This window comes from Neomonachus schauinslandi, chromosome 8 (assembly GCF_002201575.2).
Source record: "Neomonachus schauinslandi chromosome 8, ASM220157v2, whole genome shotgun sequence".
Lineage (NCBI taxonomy): Eukaryota > Metazoa > Chordata > Mammalia > Carnivora > Phocidae > Neomonachus > Neomonachus schauinslandi.
Genome location: NC_058410.1, coordinates 140,402,870 through 140,423,851, shown reverse-complemented (window position 1 = coordinate 140,423,851; position 20,982 = coordinate 140,402,870).

The window sequence follows — 20,982 nt, the reverse complement described above, 5'->3', positions numbered from 1 at the left end:
CCCTATTTCAACTGGTCCCCGGAATTGAGCTGGATATCGACCAGACCCCTCTGAGCAGCCACGAAACCAGCCTGAGATGTAGGAAGATCTGGATCTCTACAAACAGAATATCGCAGGCGGTTGGTTTTGAGGTACGAAGTGGGGAGACGTGATTCCGTGGGCAGATATTGGAGGATAAACGGAGGCGGGAGGGAGCCTGGCCGTGGGGATCCTACACCGCCGGTGAGCGACAGCCTCCCTGCTGCCAACGGGCACAGACTCGCACACCGGTAGCGTCGGGAAAGGACTTTAGGGCAGCCCCCGGGGTGGAAAACCAGACCGGTGGGGTCGCCTGCACGCGAACCGCAGGCCCCCCCCCCCCCACAGAAACCTGGAGCGACAGTCGCGCAAGTGAACTGCAGCCTCCTTCCGAGACAGAAACCGGGTGCGCCGGGGTCATGCTGGTGAACTGCAACCCCCGGGGGTGGGAACCCGGAGCGCTGGAGTCGCGCATGTGCGAACTGGGAGTGGCTGGCGGTTTTAGAAGCACAAAGGGCAGAGACGTGCCCCGACCTGGAGGCAGGACTGGGGGCGCTGCGGAGGGGCGCACGACCCAGGACGCTGCAGTTTATAGCAGCACGGACAGAAACGAGACGGTGTGGCCTGGAGGGCTCACTGAAGAACAGACTGAGGTCTGTCTGCTCTGAGGCATAGGGTTGGAAACGGTCTCTTCTGCTCTGACTCGCGGAAGAGACGCAGAAAGCCGCCAGGGAAAGCCACCAGAGAACAAAAGCCCCAAAGACTGATCCCCACTGAGCCCATCCGCCTCCACAGGGGCGCAGGGCAACTCCGCCCAAACATCTTCCATGCCAGCGGACCTCAAAAGAAAGCTGGGGTAGCAATTCTTATATCAGACAAATTAGATTTTAAACTACAGTCTGTAATAAGAGACACAGAAGGACACTATATCATTCTTAAAGGGTCTATCCAACAAGAAGATCTAACAATTGCAAATATCTATGCCCCCAACATGGGAGCAGCCATCTACATAAGCCAACTGTTAACCAAAATAAAGAGTCATATTGATAACAATATGTTAATTGTAGGAGACCTCAATACTCCACTCTCAGCAATGGACAGATCATCTAAGCAGAAAATCAACAAGGAAACAAGAGCTTTGAATGATACATTGGACCAGATGGACCTCATAGATATTTACAGAACATTCCACCCTAAAACAACAGAATTCTCATTCTTCTCGAGCGCACATGGAACTTTCTCCAGAATAGACCATATACTGGGTCACAAATCAGGTCTCAACCGATACCAAAAGATTGAGATTATTCCCTGCATATTCTCAGACCACAATGCTCTAAAACTAGAACTCAATCACAAGAAAAAATTTGGCAGAAATTCAAACACTTGGAAGCTAAAGACCACTCTGCTCAAGGATGTTTGGGTCAACCAAGAAATCAAAGAAGAACTTAAACAATTCATGGAAATCAATGAGAACAAAAATACATCGGTCCAAAACCTATGGGATACTTCAAAGGCGGTCCTAAGGGAGAAATAGATAGCCATCCAAGCCTCACTCAAAAAAATAGAAAAATCCCAAATTCACCAACTAACTCTACACCTAAAGAACTAGAGAAAAAGCAACAAACGACGCCTAAGCCACGGATTAGAAGAGAAATAATTAAAATTAGAGCAGAAATCAATGAATTAGAAACCAGAAACACAGTAGATCAGATCAATGAAACTAGAAGTTGGTTCTTTGAAAGAATTAATAAGATTGATAAACCACTGGCCAGACTTATCCAAAAGAAGAGAGAAAGGACCCAAATTAATAAAATTATGAATGAAAGGGGAGAGATCACCACTAACACCAAGGAAATAGAAACAATTATTAGAAATTATTATCAACAACTATATGCCAATAAACTGAGCAATCTGGATGAAATGGAGGCCTTCCTGGAAACCTATAAGCTGCCAAGACTGACTCAGGAAGAAATTGACAACCTGAATAGGCCAATAACCAGTGACGAGATTGAAGCAGTGATCAAAAACCTCCCAAAAAACAAGAGTCCAGGGCCTGATGGATTCCCTGGGGAATTCTACCAAACATTCAAAGAAGAAATAATACCTATTCTACTGAAGCTGTTTCAAAAAATAGAAACAGAAGGAAAACTTCCAAACTCATTCTATGAGGCCAGCATTACCTTAATGCCCAAACCAGGCAAAGACCCCATCAAAAAGGAGAATTTCAGACCAATATCCCTGATGAATATGGATTCCAAAATCCTCAACAAAATCCTAGCTAATAGGATCCAACAATACATTAAAAGGATCATCCACCACGACCAAGTGGGATTTACCCCGGGATGCAAGGGTGGTTCAACATTTGCAAATCAATCAATGTGATAGAACACATTAATAGGAGGGAGAAGAACCATATGGTCCTCTCAATTGATGCAGAAAAAGCACTTGACAAAATACAACATCCTTTCCTGATTAAAACTCTCCAGATATAGGGATAGAGGGAACATTCCTCAAGCTCATAAAATCCATCTATGAAAAACCCACAGCGAATATCATCCTCAATGGGGAAAAGCTGAGAGCCTTTCCCTTAAGATCAGGAACACGTCAAGGGTGCCCACTCTCACCACTGTTGTTCAACATAGTACTAGAAGTCCTAGCAACAGCAATCAGACAACAAAAAGAAATAAAAGGCATTCAAATTGGCAAAGAAGAAGTCAAACTCTCTCTTTTCGCAGACGACATGATACTTTATGTGGAAAACCCAAAAGACTCCACCCCCAAATTACTAGAACTCATCCAGCAATTCAGTAATGTGGCAGGATACAAAATCAATGAACAGAAATCAGTTGCTTTCTTATACACTAACAACGCAACTGTAGAAAGAGAAATTAAAGAAATGATTCCATTTACAATAGCACCGAAAACCATAAGATACCTCGGAATAAACCTAACCAAAGAGGTAAAGGATCTATACTCTAGAAACTACAAAACACTCATGAAAGAAATTGAAGAAGACACAAAAAGATGGAAAAATATCCCATGCTCATGGATCAGAAGAATAAACATTGTTAAAATGTCTATGCTACCCAGAGCAATCTATACCTTCAATGCCATCCCGATCAAAATTCCAATGACATTTTTCAAAGTGCTGGAACAAACAATCCTAAAATTTGTATGGAATCAGAAAAGACCCCAAATCGCCAAGGAGATGTTGAAAAAGAAAAACAAAGCTGGGGGCATCACGTTGCCCGATTTCAAGCTATATTACAAAGCAGTGATCACCAAGACAGCATGGTACTGGCAGAAAAACAGACATACAGACCAATGGAACAGAATAGAGAACCCAGATATGGACCCTCAACTCTATGGTCAAATAATCTTTGACAAAGCAGGAAAAAACATGCAATGGAAAAAAGACAGTCTCTTCAATAAATGGTGCTGGGAAAATTGGACAGCCACATGCAGAAGAATGAAACTTGACCATTCTCTAACACCATTCACAAAGATAAACTCAAAGTGGATGAAAGACCTCAATGTGAGACAGAAATCCATCCAAATCCTAGAGGAGAACATAGGCAGTAACCTCTTTGACATCGCCCACAGCAACTTCTTTCAAGATACATCTCCAAAAGCTAGTGAAACAAAAGCAAAAATGAACTTTTGGGACTTCATCAAGATAAAAAGCTTCTGCACAGCAAAGGAGACAGTCAACAAAACAAGGAGGCAACCCACAGAATGGGAGAAGATATTTGCAAATGACACTACAGATAAAGGGCTGGTATCCAAAATCTATAAAGAACTTCTCAAACTCAACACCCAAAAAACACATAATCAAGTCAAAAAGTGGGCAGAAGAGATGAACAGACACTTCTCTGAAGAAGACATACAAATGGCTAACAGACACATGAAAAAATGTTCATCATCATTAGCCATCAGGGAAATCCAAATCAAAACCACACTGAGATACCACCTTACACCAGTTAGAATGGCAAAAATGGACAGGGAAAGAAACAACAAATGTTGGAGAGGTTGTGGAGAAAAGGGAACCCTCTTACACTGTTGGTGGGAATGCAAGTTGGTACAGCCACTTTGGAAAACAGTGTGGAGGTTCCTCAAAAATTTAAAAATAGAGCTACCCTATGACCCAGCAATTGCACTACTGGGTATTTACCCCAAAGACACAGATGTAGTGAAAAGAAGGGCCATATGCACCCCAATGTTCACAGCAGCAATGTCCGCAATAGCCAAACTGTGGAAAGAGCCGAGGTGCCCTTCAACAGATGAATGGATAAAGAAGATGTGGTCCATATATACAATGGAATATTACTCAGCCATCAGAAACGATGAATACCCAACTTTTACATCAACATGGATGGGACTGGAGGAGATTATGCTAAGTGAAATAAGTCAAGCAGAGAAAGTCAATTATCACATGGTTTCACTTATTTGTGGAACATAAGGAATAGCATGGAGGACATTAGGAGAAGGAAGGGAAAAATGGGGGGGGGGAATCGGAGGGAGAGATGAACCATGAGAGCCTATGGACTCTGAGAAACAAACAGGGTTTTAGAGGGGAGGGGAGGGGGGATTGGTTAGCCCAGTGATGGGTATTAAGGAGGGCACGTACTGCATGGAGCACTGGGTGTTATACGAGAACAATGGATCGTGGATCACTACATCAAAAACTAATGATGTATTGTATGGTGACTAACATAACATAATAAAATTTAAAAAGAAAAAAAGAAAAAAAAGAAAAGAAAAGGGGAAGGATCAACATTTTGTAAAGCTAGGCTGCGCCATTGGCACGTTCGTGCTGACAATTTAGCAACTGCCAATGGAAATGGATTCCACTGTATATAAACCTACACGGAGCTTCCACACACAAATGTTTATTAGGTGATTGTGGACATATTTCTGTGTCTGCCAAACTTGGCTAACACGAACCATAAACACCCTCTCCCAGTGTATTTACATGGAGAAATCAGCTAGCAAATAATGGATGCCATCTTTTAAACAGTTTTATTATTAAATGGCCTGTAATCCTAACCAATCTTATTGTCTAATTATAATGCCATGTTTTAGGTGGAAAATTAATTTAAAATGTCAACAGTTTAATTAATGAAGTAGGGAATTTTCCATGAGAGAACCTCAAGAAAAAAAATAACAAATATTAGTAAAATAAAAGAAATGATCATTTTTGGGGATGCTTTTTTTTTTTTAAGCTTTGTTTTTTTTAAAGTGACCCTACGCCCAACATGGGGCTCAAACTCATGATCCCGAGATCAAGAGTTAGATGCTCTACCGACTAAGCCAGCCAGGTGTCCCAGAAATCATCATTTTGAGGCCAAAATTCTAATAAATTTATTGGCATCAATTAAACATTCCTTTTATTTTTCATTTTATCTATTAACTATTAGAATTCAAATAAGCATGTCAAGTTTAGTTCCAAGCAAAACATAACACAGAGAAATGCAAGTTAAAATATACTTCAAAGAAAATAAAACGAGGGACCCCTGGGTGGCTCATCACTTAAGCGTCTGTCTTCAGCTCAGGTCATGATCCCAGGGTTATGTGATCGAGCCCCACACTGGGCTCCCTGCTCAGTGGGGAGCCTACTTCTCTCTCTGCCTGCCACTCCCCCTGCTTGTGCTCTCTCTCTCTCTGATAAATAAATAAAATCTTTAAGAAAATAAAGAAAAGGAAACAGAAATAGACATTTGATTTATGTATGATAGGTAACAGCGTATCTAGTGGACATAGGTACACTTTATTTAATTATTATTAGAAGGACCCATACAAAAGTTCTGTTTTTATTTTCTTAATCTGACTTTCATACTCTAGATTTTTTTTAATATTTTATTTATTTAACAGAGAGTGAGACAGCGAGAGAGGGAACACAAGCAGGGGGAGTGGGAGAGGGAGAAGCAGGCTTCCCGCGGAGCAAGGAGCCCGATGCGGGGCTCAATCCCAGGACCCTGGGATCATGACCTGAGCCGAAGGCAGACGCTTAATGACTGAGCCACCCAGGCGCCCCCATACTCTAGATTTTTAAAATGATAATTTTAAGCTCTTTTACTTAATTAATTTGAGTGGCTTCTTATCAGTACTTTGAGAAACTAGCCATGGTCTTTAAATATTCTAATATAGATACAATTTTAAAATCTCATCCTAGCCTCTTTTTTGTCACTCTTTCTTATTCATGTATTCCTTGGTCTATTTGCCCTCCCCATTGTTTTCTGCCCTTGCTGTCATCATCCCTGTCATCTCTTTTGTCCTTTATTTTTTAATCAGCATCTTCTCAGAGACTTGTGAGTCACACCAAAGCTCTTTGGACCTGAGACTCGGGAAATCAAAACCATGAAATTTCAGCAATCAGTCAGGAACCTCATCTAGAAACTACAAATGAAATAAATGCCTAAATCTTAACTTTGAACTCTGAGACCAGAAACTTTAACTTCAAAAGGAGTAGGATATACTGACAAGTAATTGAATCTGAAGACTTCTCTGACTAGCACAACTTTTTGGAGGCAGGATTTGGGTAAGGAGGGCGGCCATGATGTAACACTGAGAGACAAATAAATATAGCTCACCATGAAAGTTTCCAAAGTTCCTCCTCAACTTAGTCCTTGAAAAGTTTACACACACACACACACGTGTGCACAAACATGGAGTCATACATTAAAAATTAAAACAACACATTAGAAATTTGGAATTAAAGTCTCTTCACATTCTTATGCCTGTGTCTGACTTCCTGGATAAGCATCTGCTTAGCGATGGGTACCCAGCTGTCCTACTCTGCACAAACTAGATTCTAAGACAAAAAGCCTCTTGTAGGAGTTTTCAATCCAGAATGTAATCCGCCCTGCTGATTTCTCCCAGGATATACTAATTTGATCCAGGCATCTGAGCTCTAAGCAAAGCCAGGTATAAGGCTTTAAAAGATAGCAAATCTCTCCCACAATACATATGCCTTTATTTTTCTAAACATGACATACTTTGGTTTATTGTCTAAGGCAATAAATTATTTCCCTTAATTACATAACACACCTTCAATTATTTTTCACCTTCTTTCAGACACCAAAAGGAATGGACGTTAAGAGAGTTTTGTTTTGTGTTAGCAAATTAAAAAAAAAAATCAGAAGTTCTACTCTACAGTAGGGGCCTATAATTGGAAATGTCACCATATGTTAGCACCCAAACTACTTATGAACCTATCTGTTCAGTTAAAATGTCAGCTGTCTATTGGCTATGAAGATGCTAAGCAAAAAATCACGTCCATCTCTAGAGACTTCTAACAGTCTCCCATGTGCATGGGAGAAATAAAACTTTCCAAGGAAACCCACTGTTCTATGTTCTCCAGTTATCCTGGCAATGAGGAGGATAAGGAACTTATCAAGTTCTTGATATGTAATGCTGAAACTCTGCTGCATCAAGGTTCTTCTAATAGTTCTCAAAATAATATGAGTATCATTTCCTTCAAAGATTTTTCTGAAGCTGGATTTTAGTTTCTAATGGCCTCTAGATGATGCTAAGATACTTTAAACCAGGTGGGATTCGCCCAGTCTATTACATCAGAAAGTCCTTGGCATCAACTTAAAACCATCGGTTGACTTTAAACCATTATAGCTATTAGCTTAAAACAAAAACAAACAACAACAACAAAAATCCCCCCAAAACCCAGAAAACACACCCCAAACCCCTCATCAACTGAAGTAGAGTATTACTGGTTTTTTTCATCCTGATAGTTGACACTCTCCAATAAAACATAATTATTCAAAATACAAAGTTTAGTAGTTGTTCTAGAGTCAAAATTAGAGGTGTACATGATCCTGTTTTAGTCTTCAGGGGGAAAAATTAAAACTCTATTCCAGTTAATGGTAATCCAATAAAAATAGTGGTGGTCCAGTTGGGTATGATACAGAAACCATGAGTGAGTGCCTCTCATGTGACAAAAATCAGCCAAGAAAAGGAGGCACAGTGATTTTGGGGCCAGCATAAACTATTCACCATTTATAAAACTCATGAAAGTAGGTAAAAATGTTAAAATATGTTAATCATTAATAAATAGTCATAGACCATTAGGACTAAGTATTGTATACTTATTTTACATTATCATTATTCTGTTCAAGTAAATCTTAGTTAAGAAATATCCCTTTTCTTCTTTTACTTATGTATAAGACATCTGCCCATAATGAGCAAATCTGTCACATAATAATATATCTGATAATCACTTAGAACTCATAAGGCATATTTATATTAACTCCAATTCCAAATTCACAATAGTTAATGAACAATATTTATAAGCAAAAAAATAAGAAGGAGTGTAAGATGATCCCCACGCCACAGACCTGGGATTGTCTCCATAATAAATTGAGATGCTGAATGTCCTGATTCTCTTACTTTGGTAGAGGCCAGGGTAAATCCAACAGTTAGATGCTGTGTTGGATAAGCACAGATAAAAATAAGAAGAGAATTACCTCCAGCCTCCAATATCATGAATAATATTTAACATTTTGCTGAGCAAATAAGAGGCAAACTTAAGTCAGTACCATATCTATATCTGTTCAGAAAAACATCCATCATAGGATTGCAGTTCCTATGTCAAGAGTATTTCAGAGGGCTAAGTGACTTAATGTATGCAAAGCACTTAGAACAAAGCTTGGCTTCATATATAATGAGATTTCAATAAAAGTTACTTTTTTATTATAATAACAAGGCAGAGTCTACACAATCATTTCATCTAAAGCAATTCATATTTGCAGTAAAGACTGTAATGGCACCATGGAACTAAGAACCTAGGAGAAATGTCGGTGAGTATTGTTGGAACATTTTTAATACACAGGTCTCCCTCAGGAGCCTAACTTAATAAATAAGGGTACAATAGTCCAGCTCTTAACTCTGTCAGAGTCTATCATAAGACATTACTTTCATATCACACATGACAGTTCGCCAGTGTATAAAGGCTCCTGTCCCCAAAGGACAGCAGTCTGATAGTATAGTAAGAAAGAACGCATACCCTGTTGACCTTCTGCTATAAAACAATTCAGTGTGGGTCAGAAAGAAGGAATAGAATTTTCATGCAGACTTTATGAAGTGAACTTATCTTGAGCCCATGGAAATTTCTGAATTTCATTTCCAGAATCACAGCATAACAACAGCACTTTAAGAATTTTCATTAACCATCGAGCCTGTATCCTTTTAAAGCAGTTATTGGTGTACTATTTATGACGATCAGCTGACATCAAAAAATGCCCTCCACTGGAGCTGGTTGAACTTGATTTAAAAAGCAAAAACCAAAATGTTGCAGATAACGTCCCCAGAGCTCAGTTCAGCAATATAATTGCTTTGACTTTAAGTTCAGAGATTGTGGCCAAAGCAAAGACAGAGTTATGTTAGCACCTTTTAAAGAAGGGATTCCTATTTGACTCTGGACCTAAGTTTTTACTCCTGAGATGGTTCAAAAAAACCTTTGCTCACCATCATTTTCAACCTAACAGATTACATTCTAAAACTTGAAAGTAAAACACAACACCCGGAACATTCTAGTCCTCCCTTCCTTCTCACTAAGGAGATAAAAGAGAGACCACATGACATGGTAGAAAAAGAAAGAAGGAATAAAGTAATATTTTATAACACCTAACATCTGCAGAAATCATGACAGGCACATTCAAATATCACTATATAAAACTTTCTAAAACAATCTCTTAAAAATAGACAGGATTGATCTTGTCTTAGAAATCAGAAAACTGAGGCTCAACAAGATTAAGTAACACGGATAATGTCACAGAGCTAGTTAGGGGCTGAAGTACTGGGTTGAGATGAAAAAAAAAATGGAGCATCTACTCCTAGTTCTTCCACCAAGGAACCATGTCTTAGGGAAGCCAAATCATCCCTCTGGGCCTAATTCCTCACCTTTAAAGTGAGGAGGTTTGGCAAACAGACTCGAGGGTGGTTCCCATGACCAAGTGTGTGTGTGATCCTCTCTCCTGGAGTGTGGGCAGGACTGGAGACTTCTAATCCGTAGAATATAGCAAAGCTGACAAGATGTAAGTGACTCTCTTAAATAAAACTATAACAACCCATCTTGTGAAGAGACTCTCTGGTTTTAAAGAAGCAAGGTGAGATGTGAGTGGCCTGGTAGAGAAGGCCAGACAAGAAGGAGCTGAGAGCAGTCTCTAGCCCCCAGCTAGCAAAAAGGGAAGACCCCTGGTAATCTGCAAAGAACTGAATGCTGCCAATGACCACGTAAGCTTACAATTAGAGTCTTCCCTATATTATTTCCCATAACAAACTGTGGAGATACTGGGCAGATTTCAGGGTTGGTTGATTAATCAGCTCAACATTATCAAAGACTCTATCTGCACCAAATTTTTACCTTCAGTCAACTGAAGTATTTAACTTCACAATGTTTACAAAATGGCAGCAGAAATTCCAGGCTTCGTACCACTTCTTTCTTGTATCCCTTTTAAGAGTAAATCTTTGCCAAAACTCACTCCCATGAAGAAACCCCTCACATCTTAGTGACCAGATCTGGGTTATATGTCCACCTTTAAACCAATTATTGCCAAAGGAATTGGGCCAGACAGACATATCTGTTTATACCAATCAGGATTTACCCCCAGATTTGAGAATAGGCCACGTTTCACTGAGTCATAAGGGGGAGGCTTGGACATTCTAACATCCCTGGGGTTTGCCAGTCAGAAGGAAGAAATAAAAAGTGGTTTAGAGGAGGCAGCAGTGGGGTGTGTCACAATAACAAAAGTCCCTTTGGCTTTGACATTTTATGATCCTATGAATATCCATGTGGAAAACTACTTGTTCAACTGGTGTTTTTCAAATACCTCTCGGGTAGGCACTGTAGTCCGCACTCGGTGTACAGTGGTGAATGAGACAAAAATAGTCCCTTTCTCAGACTATACAGTTCACTGGGGAAGATATAAGTAAATAGGCAATTTCAATGTCAAGATGGGTAAATACAGACAAATCTGAGAGCGTCCTCAGTTGTGGGCTGATTTCCTAAAGGAAGTATAAGGAAACGTCGAGAGAATTCTTACTGGTGACTTTGGTCTTGCTGGGAAGAAGAGGGTGCCTTGTATGTCCATGCCCTTCATATCTTCCAGGAAACTAGATGTAAATATAAACTTCCCGGAGTGTCTCCGCATAACTGACACCCTAGAACGGTACCGTCCAATACACAAGCCAATCGCATATGTGGCTATTGAAATTTAAGGATCAACTAATTAAAATTAAAATTAAATCAAAACAAAGTCTCAGCCCTTCAGTTGCACTCTCCATATTATATGTGCTCAGTAGGCATGTGTGGGTGCTGGCTACCATATGGCAGCACAGATTCGGAACATTCTCATACCACAGGAAGTTGTATCAGACAGTGCTGCCCTAGAGCTTCGAGAAAGCTCAGAAAAGCTTCAACAAAATTTACAGGAACAGCATCTCATACACACTCCTACTCCAGCCGTTATTCTACTATGCTGTAATTGTTTGTCTTTTCCCGTTTTCCCCCCGAAAGAACTCTCAAACCCAATGATGATTTCCATGATGGATTTTTGTCCTTATATCTGAGGCCCCTAGTCACCATCAAGATTTTTTCTACCAGATTAAAAAACAAAAACAAAAACAAAAACCACTGGCAGAGTAAAATAAGTTTTCATGGGCACTCAAAGAACAGACCAGAAGGACTGTGCTGACAAAGTGACAGAACAACCCAAGGAATCGTGGGGAAGAAACCATCCTGAGTTCTTGGACTGGCTTCCCTTGCAGATACACTTCTGGCAACTTCACTAGTGTGTTATACATAGGGGGCAGTTTGATGGTTCATGGTTGAGACCTACTTTGGTGAAGAAAGGTCATCTACTGACTGCTCTGCTCTTCACTCCACGACTTGGAAGGAGAAGCCTCACTTACAGATACCTGACCATGTTGACAGAGGTCATAGGTCATGGGGGGGGGGGTGCAATCGGTGTGCCTCATCTAAATTAGGCCATTAAGTTAAGACATGGAGTATGAAAGAGACGCGCTGGTTTGAGGACTCAGGTGGTCGGTAACGAAAGATTTCAAGGCTTGGTGATGTCTCCATCCACTTTAGTTTGGGTTTTCTATGAGATACCATTGAATTTGCTTACCTTTGGGAGATTCTAAAGAGATACTAACACACTCTCTCATCATCCCCTTCAGTGACCAGGGCGGGGTGTGATAGAATTAAAGAATTCTACAAACTTGTCTTCACAGCCCCTTAGCTCAAAATGATGCTGCCAACTGAAATGAAGATGCAAATAAGAAAGATTAAAAAGTGGCAATACCTTTTGGTCAGAGAAGCCAGCCATCTTAACAACCCAAGGCAGATGACAAGTGTTAAAGGAAAGTCATAAAATATGCAGGACGTGGGCAAAGGATGAGGAAGCAGAGCTGTGGAAATGGAATGTAGGACGTGATGGACAAGCCCTGATGGAAGTTTCCAGTACACACCTGAAAGGCCTCTGGCCTGGGACAGTCAGCGAGGCAGGGAGAGTATTTCAAAGACAAGGAGAGAGAGAGAAAAAAACAAATGAGTAAGCAGATGGTAACCAGGCAGAGGGAGTAAAATGGCCTGTTACCCACTTCACTCACCAAAACCTCAGGAGTTCCCGTTAATGCGTGGATATGTCAAATATAGATATGGAAAGAAGAAAAACAAAACAAAACAAAACTGAAACCCCTATTTATTGTTATTCATTCGACTTGACTTGCTGGGGATGAGAATTAACACCAGGTGGAGAAAATAACCACTAATAACCTTCTGGATCACATTGGCATCCTGGTGCCCATAGCATCTGAGAAAAACGACTCGGGCTGCAGGGGAGGTGATCTAGGGAAGGTGATCTAGGAGGTCAGGGAGTCCCCTGTTTGTAAAGAACTCTGCCCCTGGCAGCTTCACCCCTCTCTCTGCATTTTTCTCCTCTTTCAGTGAACCTAGCTGACCCTTGTCCTATCTTGGACGATATAGCTTTACTAGAATTATGGAAAGCTGAACAATAAATTGAAATCATAACAGTGATAGCAGTGAGAGCTTCCAGGGCACATACTCAAAAGCTACAACCCTCTGAAGCTAGGAGGAGCCAAAGGGTGTGTTTGCTTTGGCTGGCATTCCAGCTACAGGCTGCCTAAGGTCACCAACTACATTTCTGTCAACAGAAAGAAACTATTATAACAAAACCCATGTTGATCAGGAAGTGTGACCACAGCGAGGGACGCTGAGGAAGTGCTGTTTTTGTAATGCATTCTGAAGAAGTGTCCTGAGCCCATCAGGGACAATCGGAAAATCCCCATTCCATCCGTGCGTTCAACTGCAAACCCCAGACAGGGCAGAAGGCGGGGCAGAGCTGCCAGAGAAAACAGCTTCTTGTGGGTACACTAACATCCCCAAAGCTTTTTCAGAGTTTGGGTGTGGTCAGCACTCCCCTCTCGTCACCTTCTGAGTTTTCCCTCTCTTACGTTTTCAGTTAGGCTTCCCCTTTTCAGTTCTGGCATTGGACAGGTCCCCAGATTTGGGCTAAATGTGTAACAACCCATGTGTTCATAGACTGATAAAGCTAATATACACAAAGCTAAAGGAAGCAAGTCTCCCTGAACCCAGCCTACCTCCCTCCTGCTTCTGGGACATTCCCTGACATCAGAGTTGTCAGGCTTGGGGCCGCTCTGCACATGTGACCCTCTACCACCCCACCTACCTCCTCCACTGATGCCCACACCACACTGCCCGGGTGAAGCTCACAAGCAGAACTGAAAGCATAGGGGTTGTCCTTGCCCTTGGGGTCACCCTGACATAAAGCATCCCATCCACACAGGGTCAGCCTGACTCACAAGCTGAGCAGAGTCACTGAAGAACTTAAACCAGCACCATTTCAAGGGCTTTCCATGTGTACCCTGCCTCCATCCTTAAACAACACTAGGCTGTTGATTATTTCCTCTTTTACGGATGCGGACGCTGAGGCTCACAGACTCTACATGACTTGTCTGTGCTTACACAGCCAATATTTGACAGAGGCAGGATCTGGGTTTTTGGATCACATTCTGGCAGGGTAGACACTCCTGTTCTTTAAAGCAGAGCTTCTCATACTTTACTGTGCGTATGAACCATGAGGGTCTTTTTTTCTTTAAAGAAGTATTTATTTGAGAGCGGAGGGGTGGGGGGGGGAGGAGGGAGAGAGGGTGAGGGAGAGAATCCCAAGCAGACTTCCTGCCAAGCATGGAGCCCAATGCAGGGCTGGATCCCAAGACCCCAAGATCACGACCTGAGCCAAAATCAAGAGTCAGATGCTTAATCAACTGAGCCACCCAGGCACCCCTCACTAAAGGGTCTTTTTCAAATGTAGACTCAGGGAATTGGGAACAAGAATTTTTTTTTTCTTTTTAAGATTTTAGTTATTTGACAGAGAGAGATAGCGAGAGCAGGAACACAAGCAGGGGGAGTGGGAGAGGGAGAAGCAGGGAGCCCGATATGGGGCTCCATCCCAGGACCCTGGGATCGTGACCTGAGCCGAAGGCAGATGCTTAAGGACTGAGCCACCCAGGCACCCTGGGAACAAGAACTTTCATTTGTAACATTCTTCTAGGTGGTGGCTGGGTGGTCTTTGGATCTTTGGATACCAAAGCTTTTAAGAAATTACAAATTCAGCAGAAGGCTAAGTACCCAGTAGGTAAGAAATGCCTGCTAACTATTTGAGAAGCTTTAGTACAAAGATCTATATAAAGAAACCACTCTTAACTCTCCAGGAAAATTGGTCTCTCGCAGGGGTCCCATTGCAAGCTGCTTTCTGGTCATCTTGATATCAAAACTAGGTCCTAAGATAAGAACTGGGGCAGAAACCTAATAGTAGAGTCTTCTTTCATGTTTCTCTAATGTGAATGCTACCACCCAGAGAAGGATCCAAAAGAAAATGTACTATTCATTGAAATAACATGGATTGTTGTAATTTCAAGGTCAGTAGACAGTTACCTACCAGAAGAAACACAACCATTGCACTGGTTTGTCTGCAAAGAAGTAATAATTCACATCTCTAACCAGAGACACATTCCCATCTCTAACACTGAAGTATAACCTTTAAAAATAAGAATTTTTATGCCAGATTCCCTTGGATTGGCTCTTGTGCTCAACCGTTAATTAACTGGTCAACTTAGAAGAAATTAATTAACTTTTGATGCTTCTGTTTCCTCACACACAAATAGGAAGAATAACAGTATTTTCCTCAAGAGTTGTTACTAGAACCTGTAAGATGACATATTTAAAGCATCTAAGACATACAGCATTTTAAGCTATTTCAACAGATGCCAAATGGGTCAAAGCATCAAATGTCCAAATGGGAAAAAAAATCAATTACACTCACTTTATTTTAACAGGAAACTTTGACATATGTTATTGCTATTATTATTGTGTAGCTCATTCACCTTGCAGGGAATGAATTCCTCACCCTGGGCTAAGAATGTGAGAATCTCAATGGCCAGCTTTGGTGTTGAATGCTACTTGCCCTCTTCCTGAGAACACAGGACATTCACAAAGAACAAGAGCTTCTCTTCTGGTTCAAGAAGTAGGGAAACAAAGCAGCATCCTTCCTGTACGAACAAGGTCACCTTCATAACTAGAGTATAAACAGCAGCATCGGTAACCCACCAACACTGCATGTACACAAACTTTGCCTAAAATCTTTCAGGTAGTGTAAACAATGTCATCGCAACTCTGTCTTCTCTTGTTCTCTCAAGGGCCCGTGCTCACTTCCCGTGTTTGGCATATAGTTAGGCCCTCTTCAGAAGAATACTATGAAGATAATTATGTGCATGTGATAAAAGTAAATGTTTAGAACCAAGGAAAGCCTTGAAAATATGAATGTTTATCTTCTTCACTGGAATCTAAAATACCAAATAGATGCAAAAACTTATTCATTTATCCAATTCTTTTCCCCAAGGAAAGACACACGAAAGAAAATGTAGATGGTGTCTACAGAAAAATGTTCCCTATGAGGGAAATTGCTAAGCTCAAAAAGGGGGGGGGGGGGCGCAAATAAAAGCAGTTTATTGTTATGCTGTCCAGCATTATTCTATGAGATTACTACTGTGATCAAAGATGTCATAACGCAGGCAGCCGAGGGAGCCAAATTCAAGTATTGTTGGGAGTTTTTCATTCTTTCCCCTTAAACACAGTCCTGTCAGTCTTGGAGCATCAAAGGATGTACAAAATGTCATTACCAAGCTTTGTGATAAGGAGTGAACCAAACCACTAGGCACTAGGCAGAGGCAAATGTTTAAATGCCAGACAGTCTTCAAACTCTTCCCCTAATACATTTCTTCTGCAGACCCATCTTAGCTGACAAGGAAGAAAATGCTGCCATTTCAATGTCCTACCTTCAGCCAGAATCTTCTATCAGGCTTCACGTTGACATGGCAACTAATTTATCGCAGGGGGATGACAGGTATAATGATTCAATTGCACTGAAATCTTACACAGGTGCCTCTAGTAGGAGCTTCACTGATTTATCTAGAGCCTGTGAGCATAGGACCGGTCTAGCGCGTAAGAGGGGGAGCGATGCTTTCTTCATCCCCATTTGATCTATGGCCTTGCCGTCAAAGCTGCCAACTGGCATGGATCTGATGACTGTCCCTAGCCAGCTTGGTGGTGGTGTGACAGCCAGTTGGAAGCGGACATGTGTGCCAAGGCATTTCATTGCAACTAGGTCAATCGGGTTTGCTCACAACCAACATTAGTTTAATATGAATCACTGCATCTGTCATGAAAGAGTTCCAGTTTATAAGAATTTAATCTCTTGGAAGGGCTCGTTTTCTACATTCATAATTTGTTTCTTCCAGGTCTGAAGGCAAAGAGGAAGTAGAAACAGAAAAGTCAGACGATTCCACTGGGGTGAAACACAGCAAATATTCCCCTTTTTGCTCAGTGCTCACCAGAGCATCATGGGTTTTCAGTTTCAAGCTCAGTTTAACTGAGCCTTTTGGGCTCTGAGTTTCATTTACTCCAGGCCAAACAAAACTTCCTCATCACAAGGGCGGGGATTGTGGAGAAAGAAAAGGAAGACAGAAAAGAAAATGAAAAAGAAAAAAAATTCTCAGAGTAAGGAAAAAAGTCCACACGAAGATTTCTGAACATGAAGAAGTCTCTAAGAAAACAACGTCTTTAGGCAATGTGAATCTAAAACATCCTGGATTGATTAAATGGAAAAAAGCTCTTTGGCTTCATTACCTTCTACCAAAGCGATAATAAGATCCCCTCCACATTACAGTCACTAACTCTTCCCCATCGTTTCTCTCTAATTTTCTTCAAATTACTAATCTCGGAACATCCGCTAGCCCCTGAACAATGCCAGTCTTGGGCACAATTTATTAATCCCTCCATACTTTATCTGGGAGCAGGCACATTTACCCATTGCAACTCTCTCAAAGAATTACCAAGGTATCCCAAGGAAGAAGAAAGAGTAGAATGAGGATATAATCAAACCATAAGGACTCCGAAAGGTTTAGTTCAGGAGATTAAAATCCAAAGGCAGGTGACTGCAGGCAAAGAAGGAAACACAATGGGCCCAGTTCTTCCTTACCTGTTTACACAAAGCTCCCATTGACTCTCCTGAAGGGCTCAGAAGAGAGCCCCGAGGCGTAATGTGTTTGCTGGTATGGTCGGTATGCACGGACCACCTTTTCCTAAGCACACAGTCAAACACATTCAAGTATTTGTAACACGGTCCTCTCCAGTAGGTGACCTGAATTTTAGGTGAACAAAGAATCTAAAAGCATTTTGAGAATAAAGAGCAAACCATAATTGTCTGAGTGGGTTTACTCTTCCACGGTAAGCGAAGTTTCCTAAGATTCTGGGTGAGCATCTTACATTTCTTCAAAAGATTTCCCTCGTTCAGCCATGTTCCCTACCACGTATGTCCCCTGCCCCATTCAACACAAACAATGGGACAGCTGGGTAAGAAGCAGAGAATTTTCTTAAGTTCAAGGGGTACGCACCACATATCTGGATCAAACGGTCCTAGGGCTTGGGCAACAGTCCATATCTTGCCAGGTTTAATTGGCTAATAGGGACTCTATTGTTTCCAGCTGTCAATGCACCATACAAAATACACAATACTCCCTTCAGGTACAAAACTAAGAGTCCACAGGAGTAAAAAGTAACTTGGAAGCTTAAAATGAGTTTCAGGAAAGAGAAAAACCAACTTTACTGTGAAGTACAGAGGGGAGGGGGAAAAAAAAAAAAAAAGCAAGACCAGGTGGCAAATCCACAAACATAATTAAATTTAGGAAAGTCAAATGAAGAAAGGTATGAACAAAATAATAGAAGAAAAGTACTTTTCTGAAACCTAATGAAAATTCTAAAAGAAGTTTCTGGCTTTTCACAGGGTTTTTACTGATTAATTTTGTTATGTTTAGCTCTGGCAAAACCTACAGAAAGGGTGTAACTGCCAAGCCTGTCAAATGCAAAGCATACAGACAGTATGGACATCTTTTCATTGATGTTAACCAATTACTCTTCTATTGTTGACCCATTAAACACAGACATCTTCTTTCTCATTTTCTTCAGTTGTCAGAACCATGTAATAAGATATGATCTATTTTGTGATGTTTTTACTAGAAAATACTCAGCAAAGGCTTAAAATTTACAAGGTGATTATGCAAATCAAGGAAAAAAAAAACTTACCAGAGGAAAGAGGCAACAATGAATGATAACAATTTCAAAAGTACACACTTTCTAAATTTATAACCAACTGGAACAGCTACGAAAAAATTTTAAAATATCTCCAATCTTAAGGTTAAAAACAGTATCAGCAATTAACATCGAGAATATAGATTTATTGCACGGTTTTCATGCAGTGAGGCTTCCAGACCGCTCAAGTTCCATTTTAGCCCATTCTAGACCACTTACAACCTCCTTTGGCTGCTACCAGACGGGTGATTTATAAGTCGGTGATTCTCAAAGTGTGGACCCAGGAAGAGTAATGTTAGCATCACCTGGGAACTTATGACAAATGCAAATTATCACACACATCCCTCCTCTCTCCCCACTGAATCAGAGACTCTAGAATCCTAGCCTAGCGGTCTGTTGCAGTCTGTGCTAACCAAACCTTTAGGCGATTCTGATTCACACTGAAGTTTGAGAACCACTGATTCAAGCAGGAACCATGTAAACTCCACAAGCTAAGAAATATGAACAAAGCAAAAGGGGGGACAGAAAGCATGAGTTAAGAAAGATGGGAAGAAAACAATAAATTATTAAGGAAACTGTGACAGGTAGAGAACAGAAAAAGATTTATATTTTATGAAAAAAAGAGAAGAACACCAAATCCCTGTCTTCATTTCTATGACCTCACTTACCTTAGGTTACTTAACCAGTTTTGAAGATATAAAATTCAGTTATTTTTTTTTTCCTTAGGAAACAAATAATGCATTTTTTTCTCTGTTAACACAATCTGAATAACATTAAGATCTCAAATTACTATGGCCAGAGATTCATTTTTACATCAATTGCTGTGAATAAGAGCACTGCTGTCATTTGATCCTATCTATGAACCAAATTGTTTAAAATAATAAACATGTCCTGCATTCTTAGAAAAAAAATATACATCTATATATCAAGGACTCTTCGGGCTGGTAAGGTGGATTAAGAATAGTATAGAGAGCTCTGGGCTTTCTCTACCATGATATAGCTTTAGAAGTGTTAGAAAGCTTTCCTCCAGGCTTAGTGTTTGAGGAGAACAATACACATAGTAAGAGCAGAGGTGAGTCACCCCAAATTTTACCTGAGAATCTAGCACTCAACAGCCATCTCCTCAGACCAGGGACCCCATTACCACTGCATTTGGCTCCTGATTCCCACAGTCCCTAGCAATTGTCTCATTATTCATGCAACAGATAATTCATACGGTGCTTCTCTGCTTAACTCAATTATTCTATGGATTGTTAAGCATACACATACGAAGATGTGGTGGTCAAGGCTCAAATATGTCCAGCGATAAAGCTCACGACTCATATTGTCCATTTCCCCATCTTCATCTCACTAGGGAGGACATCATTTTGTGGTACGGTTCTGATCCCTTGGCTTTGGGGGCCACCAGGCACAAATTTTAAAAGCTACATGGGCTGAAGCATAAAAAGACAGGAGCCATATGGAACAGTATTTAGAAGGTCTTCAGGTTTCCACTTGGCTATCATGACCTCTGAAAAGCTTTCCCTCATCCCACAAATCTGCTGTCAACAGTCTTCCTACATGGTCCCGTGGTGGACACCATATTGGATTAGCCCCATTGTCACCTCAACCATACTGTAAGCAATTTCAGCACCAGGTTGTGCTTACAATGTTGCGGTTACCAGTGGCCCCCATCACCAGACCCTTGCTCACATTAATTAAGCGAATAAATGTGTGAGTATATAAATGCATAGTACACTGAACTCTGGTTCAGAAAACTTTTTTACAATTAGACTTATTGAGGCGATTTAACCTGATAGCAAACTTCTAAATATTTTCCTAAGTGAGTGTATCATTTGACATTATGATCAGCAATGTATGATATTGCCAGTTGCTATCAGCAGAAGCACATGGTATTTTCAATCTTTTTCATTTCAGTTGTCCCAGAGTGTGTGTAGAGGTATCTCATCGTAGTTCCAATTTGCATTTCACTACTGACTGATCATGCAAAGTATCTTGTGTTTACTGACCATTCATATATCTTCTTTGGTGAAGTATTTAAGTCTTTTGCTTGTTTTTTTCTAGTTGGTTGTTAGATTTTTAGTTACTGAATTGTAAGTACTCTTTATATACTCTGGATTCAAGCCCTTTGTCAGATAAATGTTTTGCAAATATTTTCTCCCATTCTGTGGCTGGCATTTTCATCTCCTTAATGGTGTACATTGGAGAGCAAAATTTAATTTGATGAAGTTCAACTTACCCTGTTTTTCTTTTATGGCACA